This window comes from Arachis ipaensis, chromosome B06 (genome assembly GCF_000816755.2).
Source record: "Arachis ipaensis cultivar K30076 chromosome B06, Araip1.1, whole genome shotgun sequence".
Classification (NCBI taxonomy): Eukaryota; Viridiplantae; Streptophyta; class Magnoliopsida; order Fabales; family Fabaceae; genus Arachis; species Arachis ipaensis.
This window is the reverse complement of record NC_029790.2, coordinates 116,299,657-116,310,664: the sequence shown is the minus strand read 5'-3', so window position 1 is coordinate 116,310,664 and position 11,008 is coordinate 116,299,657. Positions and strand designations below refer to the sequence as shown.

Here is an 11,008-nt window from a genome sequence, read left to right as displayed (position 1 = left end):
GTGATCTATTTTCTTCAAGCCATCTTAATGAGGAGAACAGTCTGTTTCGCATAGCAACCATATCTCACATAGCCATAGCCACGGAGATCATAACAGCCATGAAGATAGTTGTGCCTTATACCAATTTGTCTTTCAGAATTCCTTATTCGATTAAACTATGCATATTCGCAGCCATTGAAGTCTTATCCATCTGTGTTAATATCTCAAGTTAAGCACAATAGTTTTTAAAATGAGCGCTCATAGACATTTATGCCAAATGTATCTAAAAAATACCCTAACCGCATGAGACAAATAAGCAGAACATGCAGTGAAGCATGGTTCAGTCCATTTCCCAAGTTCTACTGAGAACGAATTCCTTTGATACCAAATTGTAATGAGTTAACTTATAGCATGTCATGATTATACTAGAAGCTAAGCGTTACTAACTCGTCTCCCTAATAATTAACTGTTATTTAATATATGAGCCTGATTTGTTGTTAAAACGTAGTTATTTTGCGGGGTATTTTTATCTAAAAATGTTTGGGTTGACAAGCAGAAATATTCACAGATAAAATCACAAATAATAATAGACAGAATAGTTATAAGCAACCACACAAATATATACATCTCGTGTGAGTTAATAGTACTCAGTCATCCAGCCGTTAGCAGTGTTTAGATCTCAGTTAAGACACCCCAAGAAGTAGTTAGATAATAAATACACACGCACACACAACATCTTAGGCCCTAACATGTTCAAGAAGTCCTTAAGTTGGTACCCAAGCTGGCCTAGACTTTATACTCACTTAATCCCTGTATATAGACTACAAAAGCGAGAGAAAATACGTTCTAGGTCTTCAAAACTCGGACCAAGCTGGATGTTGTCAAAAGGCAAACATTGTCCTCTGCACCTCCAGTAGCTTAAGGAAAAGAACTCATGTCTCCATCTGTAGGAAAGAGTTGGGGTAAGAACTTGGGATTATTGGTGCAAAATTTATAACCCACAAACTAACCGGCAAGTGCACCGAGTCGTACCAAGTAATACCTCAGGTGAGTGAGGGTTGATCCCACGAGGATTGAAGGACTAAGCAATAATGGTTGATTAATTTACTTAGTTAGGCAAATAGAAAATAGTGTTTGAGAGTTCAAAAAGCATTAAACAGAAGACAAGCAAATAAATAAGTTGGGAATAAATTATGGAGAAGGCAGTTAAGGCTTCAGAGTCATCTATTTTTCCGGATTGACTTTTCTTATTAATTTATTTTAATCAAGCAAGATTTAATTCATAGCAAACTATATGTGACCAGACCCTAATTCCTTAGACCTTTCTAGTCTCCTATAATTCTCATCAACTGCCAATTCCTTGGTCAATTAATTCCAATCAGAGGGTAAAGTTTAATCCTAGTTTATGTGCCACAGAAACTCTAATTACCCAAATATAAAAGGATTATATGTCACGTATCCCATTAAATCCAGATAATTAGAATTTAGGAGAAATTGTTTTCAAGCTGTTGTTCAAGTAAAGAGCTTTTCCAAGTTATACAAGAACTCAATTAGAAAGAGGGTCATACTTCCGTTCCACCCAAATTCATAAGATAAATAACGAAAACAATTCTTGAATTATAAATCAGTACATGAATTAAAATAAAAAAAATAATAGAATCAATCCATACAAATAGACAGAGCTCCTAACCTTAACAGTGGAGGTTTAGTTGCTCATGGCAAGGGAGAAAAATAAGGATTCTGATAAAATGTATTTTGGTAGAGGTGGAATGGACTCCCCAGAAGGGAAGTTTCTTTTCCCTTTTATATCTAATTCTAATTAATTTAAAATCTATTTTATAAAACTAAAATAATATATTTTCCTATTTTAAAATAAAAATAAAGTCTAAATCAGAATTAATAGGAATTAGCGTTTTCTGCACTTCGCGCTTGTCACGCGTACGCGTCAGGTACGCGCACGCGTCGCCATAGAAAGCTCCAAATCACGCGTATGCGTCAGGCACGCGCACACATCACTACTCACTGTCATCTCCTTTAATTCTTGTGCTGATTCCATTTTTGCAAGCTTCCTCTTCATCCTCTAAGCCATTCCTGCCCTATATAGCCTTCTTCCTTTTTCTACGAAAGTTCCATCAAATCCATCCAAATGCTATCTAAAATAAACAGCATTGCACAAGATTCAAAGTAGCATCCATAGTGGCTAAAAGATAATTAATTCTTGATAAAACTTAACAAATTAAATGCAAATTCACTAGAAAAAGATAGGAAAGATGCTCACGCATCACAACACCAAACTTGAATTGTTGCTTGTCCTCAAGCAACCAAACTAATATAGGCTTAGGATATGAATTTTCTTGAGAATGAGAGTTCGATTAAGCTCATGTCTCTTCTTATAGTGGGGTTTACTCATTGTAACTCTAAACAGTTTTGGCATCTCACTCTCCTTTGAATCAGAGGGATGTCAGTGTCCTTTGGAATTAGAATCCGGATCATATTATGGATTCTCTGATCTTTTGTAACTCAATTTAACCCTTGAACACAACAATTTTTCTTTGATTCTCTTTTCTTTGGTGCTTTGCACCTTGAGCCTAGCCGTGACTTTAAATATTTTGTCTCAAGCTTCACTTGACACAGAAACACCACAAGCACTTAACTGGGGAACTCTTTTGAAGTTCTAATTTTTCTTTCAGCTACTCCCAAACAGTGGTGCTCAAAGCCTTTGGCATACTCTACTAATTGCAATTGATCTCGACTCTAAATGTTTTGTCTCAAGAATTACTTGACACAAGAACACCACAAGCATATGACTAGGGAAACAACTCTTTGAGCTTTTAATCATGTTTGACCTCCTTAGTCATTGATGCTCAGAGTCTTGGACCTTGCTTTTATAAATATATATATATATATATATATATATATTTCTTTACTGTTTCTTTTGCTTCAAGGATTAAATTTTTGTTTATTTCAGAGAAGTCATAATAATTCTCTAAATCCCTGTTCTTTGTACATCAACATTCTTTTATTCAAATTTAAATATGCACTGTTCATGTCATGCATTCAAAATCACAGAGAACACCATCACATTTTATTAAATGAGACTAAAAATAAAAATTAAACTCAATTTCTCATGCATTACATCTCCTTTTCTTCGTTCTTTTTGATTTCAAGATCAGTGGGCAATACATGAGACACCTTTCAACATTAAAGCAATTAACAGAAAATTTCAAAATAACAGAACTAAACTCGAACCTAGGAATCTAACTAATAAAGGATCATGCAATAAACAAAGCAAAATAGCAGAAAGCCGGAATATGACATAGTAAGAGCGGGAAGGAATATAGAATGAAAAGAACTCAACCACCTCAGTTATGTTGGTGGCCATCTCATTCCTCCGGCTATGCTCCTTAGTGAAGATGATTTGCCTCCCTTTGGTCCCGTAGAAAAGCCATAAGCGAAGCGACAACACCAAACTTAAAGGTTTGCTTGTCCTCAAGCAAAGAATAACTGAAAACAGAGAGGGACATAAAAAAAATAGTATGATGAAAGAAGAATTAAAGGATAAAAGAACAAGAGAGAATTAGGATTGGGGGGTGGATGATTTGAAATCAGGCGCTGAGGGGTTTAATTTGGGCGTCGCATGCGACACGTACGCGTCTGGGATGCGTACGCGTGGATGGCCAGGATTGAAAAACGACGCGCACGCGTCAGGGACGTGTATGCGTGATGGGACTTGTGCTTCCAGCACCATTCCAGCCCCACACCATCATAACTCTCTGGCCATGCACCCATTTACGCCGTTTTTCAGGGTCACGCGTACGCGTCAGGGACGCGCACGCGTGGGTGGCGAAAAGCGCAAACGACGCGCGCGCGTCAGGGACACGTACGTATGATGCGGCTTGTGCTCACAGCACCATTCCAGCCCCACACCATCATAACTCTCTGTCCAATTTTATTTTTCATGCACACACATATGACGCGTACGCGTCAGTGATGCTTGCGCGTTGTGTGCTCATTTTTTTTTTCCGAAGTGTTTGGTTTCTGTTCTAAAATAGCTGTATGATCAGAAAAATAGTAAAAACTCAATAAAAATCAAATAAGTAAGAAAACTATTGCTACGAAAAATAACTAAGGATACGAAGTTATCGGGTTGCCTCCCGACAAGCGCTTCTTTACCGTCACTAGCTTGACGGTCAGCTCCTCTAAGGAGGAGGCGATTCTTGCGCGTCGTGTGCTCGTTTTTTTTTTTTTTGTGTCGCCTGAAGTGTTCGGTTCCTGTTATAAAATAGCTGCATGATAAAAAAAAACAGTAAAAACTCAATAAAAATCAAATAAGTAAGAAAACTATTGCTACGAAAAATAACTAAGGATACGAAGTTATCGGGTTGCCTCCCGACAAGCGCTTCTTTACCGTCACTAGCTTGACGGTCAGCTCCTCTAAGGAGGAGGATCGTAGGGGCTCAGCTCTTCACCCCTTACTTTGAACTTCTTTCCCGTGTCTCCATAAATTAGCTCAATATGCTCCAGAGAGAAGATTATGTTTGCTGTATAAATCCATACTGGATTCCTAGTCAACACCACCTTCATTCTTGGGGAGAAACCTTCAGTAGGGATCTTTTTGTTTCTTCATCCCCTGGGTATTTTCTTCTTTTGGGGAACCTCCTCCTTGGTGGATGATGCATTCCCGACACCAAACTTAGGTTTGATATCAGGAGGAATTTTATTGATTGTCATCAAAGGAGGTTTGAGCTGCAGATTCTGCTGTCCGTCATCAGGGGGTTCTTGAAGGTTTGGATCAATAAGCTCAGTTTGCATGCACCTCTCTTCTTTACCTGCTGAATGTATATCTTTGAAGACATGAAAGACCAGTTGCTCATTATGCACTCTGAGCACTAATTCACCTACTTCTACATCAATTAGAGCTCTCCCAGTGGCTAGGAAAGGTCTTCCTAGGATTATAGAGGCATTCTCATCCTCCCCTGTGTCAAGAATCACAAAATCTGCTGGGAGGAAGAACTTACCCACTTTAACCAAGATATTCTCCACTAATCCGTATGCAGGCTTCATAAATTTGTCTGCCATCTGTAATGCTATCCTTGTGGGTTGTGCCTCTTGGATTTTTAACTTCTTCATCACAGACAAGGGCATTAAGTTGATGCTTGCTCCAAGATCACATAATACTTTCTCAAAGGTTGTGCTCCCAATGGTGCATGGGATTCGGAAGCTCCCTGGATCTGGCATCTTCCTTAGCAAGTTATTCTGAATGATGGCACTGCATTCTTTAATCAGGACCACTGTCTCATCTCCCTTTAAAGGCTTCTTCTTTGACAACAACTACTTCATGAACTTGACATAGAGAGGCATTTGCTCCAAAACTTTAGCAAAAGGAATATTGATTTGCAACTTTCTGAAGACTTCCAAGAACATTGAAAACTGCATGTCCTTGGTCTCCTTTTGAAGTCTCTGAGGATATGGCATTTTACGCTTGTACTCAGGAGTCTTTGGCAATGTAGGATAAGTGTCAAGAGATTCTGGGAATGGGTTGTCTGCACGCTTTGGAGGGACGTGCTCTACTTCTTCCTTCTTCTCATCTGAAGCTTCTTTTTTAACTAACTCTTCATTGACCTTGGTTTCAGAGCCAGCTACTTTACCACTTCTCAATTGAATAACCTTGCAATCTTCTTTTTCAACTGGCTCCTCATTAACTTGTACTTCTGTACTTACCACTTGTCCACTTATCAATGTGATAGCCTTGTATTCCTCTCTTGGATTTGGAATTGTGTTACCGGGAAGCATAGTTATCAGAACCGAACTGGTGATCGAACCGGTCAGGTTACTGGGTCATTGGTTCAACCGGTGGATCACTGGTTGAACCGATTGATCCGGTCCTATATAAATAAAAAACAAAATATAGTCAAAAATTTAGAATTAAAAATTTAAAATACATATTTTTACTAATATTTTAAAAATATCTAGCTATTCTAAACAATATGGAACAGAAACAATAAGTATTTTGTTAATTTTACTCTATCATAAATATTTTTATTTTATTTTTATATTAAAATAAGTATTATTTTCGAATTTTAATAATTTATTAATTAGTTTATATCTATTATACTATTATATACTACAAGTATTTATTGAAAAATAATATTAATAGATATTATATAATTATGAAAAGAAAATAATAAGTGACTTTATAATTACTGTTAAATAAAAATAAAATTAATTTAAGAATGAGTGAACTTATAATTAAAATTAAAATAATTTAAATAGAAATAAATTATTTGCTTAAAGATATCAATATATATTTTAATTTGTATATATATTGGTAACAAGCAAGTTGGCCTGGTGGTTAATGCCACTGTCCATAACCTTGAGGGAGGAGGTTTGAACCCCAGCTATTTCATTTTAAAAAAATTTTGAAATTGAAACGGTTCGGTCGGACCGGTCTTCATCGAGTTTGACCGGTTTCTATCGGTTCACTACGGGTTTGACCGATTTGCACCGGTTTCTTATCTTGTGCGGTCCAATTATCGGACCGGACCCGTAGAGAGTCCGGTTCATCGGTTTTTTGGTCGAACCGGCTGGTCGCCGGGAAGGCTATTAGTGGTCCTCTGATCAATTTCATTAACTTTTGTGGCTAGTTGACCCATCTGAATCTCCAAGTTCTTGATGGATGCTCTGGTTTCCTGTCTGAAACTTGTCAATATTGCTTCCAAATCATTGTTCTGCTGGGCTGAGAAGTTGGTTGCTGAGATGACTGAAACTGGTGGTTATTAAAATTTTTCTGTTGAAAACCACCCTGAGAATTATTATTAAATTCTGTTGCCTCTGAGGTTGCTCTCTCTACCCAAAATTTGGGTGATTTCTACACCTCTGATTGTAGGTCTGAGAATACGGATCATTATTGGGGTTTCTAGGAGCACTCCCCATGTAATTAACCTGTTCAGAAGAGGATTGAGCATAACCATAATTATCATTTTGCACAAAATTACCTATCATGTCATAAGAGACCTCTTGAGGTAGATTTTGGGTGTTGATAGTTGAGACTTGCATGCCACCCATCTGCTGAGTAAGTAAATTTATTTGCTGAGACATAAGCTTGTTCTGAGCAAGAATAGCATTAACAGCTTCCATTTTCAACACACCTCTCTTCTGAGAAGTCTCTGAGTTCACAGGATTCCTATTAGATGAGTATAAATATTGGTTGCTAGCAACCAATTCAATCAGCTCAATAGTATCCTCCGGTGTCTTCTTCTTGTGCAATGAACCACCTGCAGAATTATCTAAGCACATCTTGGACATTTCACCCAAGCCTTCATAAAAGATATCTAGTTGGGTCCATTTGGAGAACATGTCCGGAGGGCATTGCCTAGTCAGTAGCTTGTACCTCTCCCAAGCTTCATAAAGGGTTTCACCATCCTTCTGCCTGAAGGTCTGAACCTCCACCCTAAGCTTAGTCAGCTTCTTTGGTGGGAAAAATTTAGTAAGAAACTCAGTAACAACCTTGTCCCAAGTATCCAAACTCTCCTTGGGTCGGAAATCTAGCCATAGCTTTGTTCCATCTCTCAGAGCAAACGGAAAGAGCATGAGTTTGTACACCTCTGGGTTCACTCCATTTGTCTTCATAGTATCACAAATCTGCAGAAAATTAGAAATAAATTGATTTGGGTCTTCGTGGGGAAGACCATGATACTGGCAGTTTTGTTGCACCAGGGTGACTAATTGTGGCTTCATCTCAAAGTTGTTCGCAGCTATAGGAGGTACCACAATGCTTTTTCCATAAAGATCTGCAGTAGGAGCAGAGTAAGAGCCAAGCATTCTCCTTTGTTGATCATCCCCATTCGGATTTGCCACATTGGCATTAACAGCATTGTTAGGATCCATAGTGGATTCTGCAGCCTTGTAAAGTCTTGCTTGTTGCAAACGTCGCCTGAGAGTCCTTTCAGGTTCAGGATCAAAGTCTAAGAGATGTTCCTTGTCTCTGTTCCAGCGCATAAACAAACAGAAGACAAGAAAAGATGAGATTCTCTACGTCAGAGTGCAGAGAAGTCCCTGTGAGGTAACCTGTGTAAAATAATAAAATAAAAATACTAAATAAAATAAATAAATAAATTTCAAAAATGATAACTGAAATCAGACAGAAAATTTCGAAAATTAACAGGGAAAATAAACAAGCAAAGTAAAATAAAATTAACTAGGTGACACCAAACTTAATTTCAGAAATTAAAGAAAAATATTAGTGCTATTTATTTCTTTTAATTTTTATTTTGAAAATACTAAGCAAAAATTAAAAAAATTAAAGCTAACACGCCTAATCTAAGCAATCAAACAACTGATAGTTGTTAATCATAATCAATCCCCGGCAACGGCGCCAAAAATTTGGTGCGGAATTTATAACCCACAAACTAACCGGAAAGTGCACCGGGTCGTACCAAGTAATACCTCAGGTGAGTGAGAGTCGATCCCACGAGGATTGAAGGACTAAGCAACAATGGTTGATTAATTTACTTATTTAGGCAAACAGAAAATAGTGTTTGAGAGTTCAAAAAGCATTAAACAGAAGACTGGCAAATAAATAAGTTGGGAATAAATTATGGAGAAGGTAGTTAAGGATTTAGAGTTATCTATTTTCTGGATTGACTTTTCTTATTAATTTATTTTAATCATGCAAGATTTAATTCATGGCAAACTATATGTGACCAGACCCTAATTTCTTAGACCTTTCTAGTCTCCTCTAATTCTCATCAACTGCCAATTCCTTGATCAATTAATTCCAATTAGAAGGTGAAGTTTAATCCTAGTTTATGTGCCACAGAAACTCTAATTACTCAAATATAAAAGGATTATATGTCACGTATCCTGTTAAATCCAGATAATTAGAATTTAGGAGAAATTATTTTCAAGCTGTTGTTCAAGTAAAGAGCTTTTTCAAGTTATACAAGAACTCAATTAGAAAGAGGGTCATACTTCCGTTCCACCCAAATTCATAAGATAAATAACGAAAACAATTCTTGAATTATAAATCAGTACATGAATTAAAATAAAGAAAACAATAGAATCAATCCATACAAATAGATAGAGCTCCTAACCTTAACAGTGGAGGTTTAGTTGCTCATGGCAAGGGGAAAAAATAAGGATTCTGATAAAATGTATTTTGGTAGAGGTGGAATGGACTCCCCAGAAGGAAAATTTCTTTTTCCTTTTATATCTAATCCTAATTAATTTAAAATCTATTTTCTAAAACTAAATAATATCTTTTTCTATTTTAAAATAAAAATAAAGTTTAAATCAGAATTAATAGGAATCAGCGTTTTCTGCACTTCGTGCTTGTCACGCGTACGCATCGATGGTTTTCTTCGCGTGTCACACGTAAGCATCTGGTACGTGCACGCGTCGCTGTGCAACTTCGCTTTTCACGCGTACGCGTCAGGTACGCGCACGCGTCGCTGTGCAACTTCGCTTTTCACGCGTACGCGTCAGGTACGTGCACGCGTCGTCATGGAAAGCTCCAAATCACGCGTACACGTTAGGCACGCGCACGCGTCGCTCCTCGTTGTCATCTCCTTTAATTCTTGTGCTGATTCCATTTTTGCAAGCTTCCTCTTCATCCTCTAAGCCATTCCTACTCTATATAGACTTCTTCTCTTTTTCTGCGGAGGCTCCATCAAATCCAACAACATGCTACCTATAATAAACAGATTTGCACAAGACTCAAAGTGGCATCCATAGTGGCTAAAAGATTTAGTTGCTCATGGCAAGGGAGAAAAATAAGGATTCTGATAAAATATATTTTGGTAGAGGTGGAATGGACTCCCCAGAAGGAAAGTTTCTTTTTCCTTTTATATCTAATCATAATTAATGTAAAATCTATTTTCTAAAACTAAAATAATATCTTTTCTATTTTAAAATAAAAATAAAGTTTAAATCAGAATTAATAGGAATCAGCATTTTCTGCACTTCGCGCTTGTCACGCGTACGCGTCGATGGTCTTCTTCGCGTCGCTGTGCAACTTCGCTTTTCACGCGTACGCGTCAGGTACGCGCACGCGTTGCCATGGAAAGCTCCAAATCACGCGTACGTGTCAGGCACGCGCACGCGTCATTCCTCGCTGTCATCTCCTTTAATTCTTGTGCTGATTCCATTTTTGCAAGCTTCCTCTTCATCCTCTAAGCCATTACTGCCCTATATAGCCTTCTTCTCTTTTTCTGTGGAGGCTCCATCAAATCCAACCACATGCTACCTATAATAAACAGATTTGCACAAGACTCAAAGTGGCATCCATAGTGGCTAAAAGATAATTAATTCTTGATAAAACTTAACAAATTAAATGTAAATTCACTAGAAAAAGATAGGAAAGATGCTCACGCATCAGTTCTTAGTAAGGTCTGGGTTACAGGTTAGGTTCGTTAATTCTTTGTTGTTTAACAGACAAATAGCAGAATACAAAAAAAGAGTAGACAAACAGAGAATACAGAAAAATATCACATAGAAAGAGAATACAAAGAACATAACATTCACACAGAATACAAATAGAAGAATATGCACAAACAAAGATGATACATGTCTATCCTATGGAGGCCACGAGCTCATGTGCCGGTTGACTACCTACAACCCAACATTACCTAGGAATAAGTCCTAAATATGGCTTTCTCATTGCATCACTTGCATACCAATCGTATGGTCGAAGCCTCATCAGTTAACTTTAAGTCGAATGGCCGAAACCACATCTGTTGACTTTAATATGCGTACCCCTAGAAAACAGTTCTCAGTTGTAGGCATTCCCACAATACATTTTAAATTTTCCCTTTTGTAAACCTTTTTCAGTTTCTTTCTCTGTTTATCTTCCTTATCCACTCCTTTCAGTTACTAATTCTCATTCTCTTTTTTTATATTTATTAGATGACTTTGTCCTTTTCTTTGTTCTCTTTTAATTTTTTAATTAATCTTTATACTCTTCTCTTATCTCACTTTTGGTTTTTTATGAAGAGAACCTCTAGATTATGGATTTCAAACAGTCTTTCTAAAA

General features: G+C 37.3%; 1 long non-coding RNA gene across 1 annotated transcript in view; it reads right to left on the bottom strand.

The window, feature by feature from the left end:
* LOC107648369 overlaps window positions 558-11,008 on the bottom strand; it is a 12,077-nt gene continuing 1,626 nt past the window's right edge. Inside the window, exon 3 of the long non-coding RNA XR_002349278.1 lies at window positions 558-917. This is a non-coding gene — a long non-coding RNA (uncharacterized LOC107648369). The remainder of the gene's footprint in view (window positions 918-11,008) is intronic.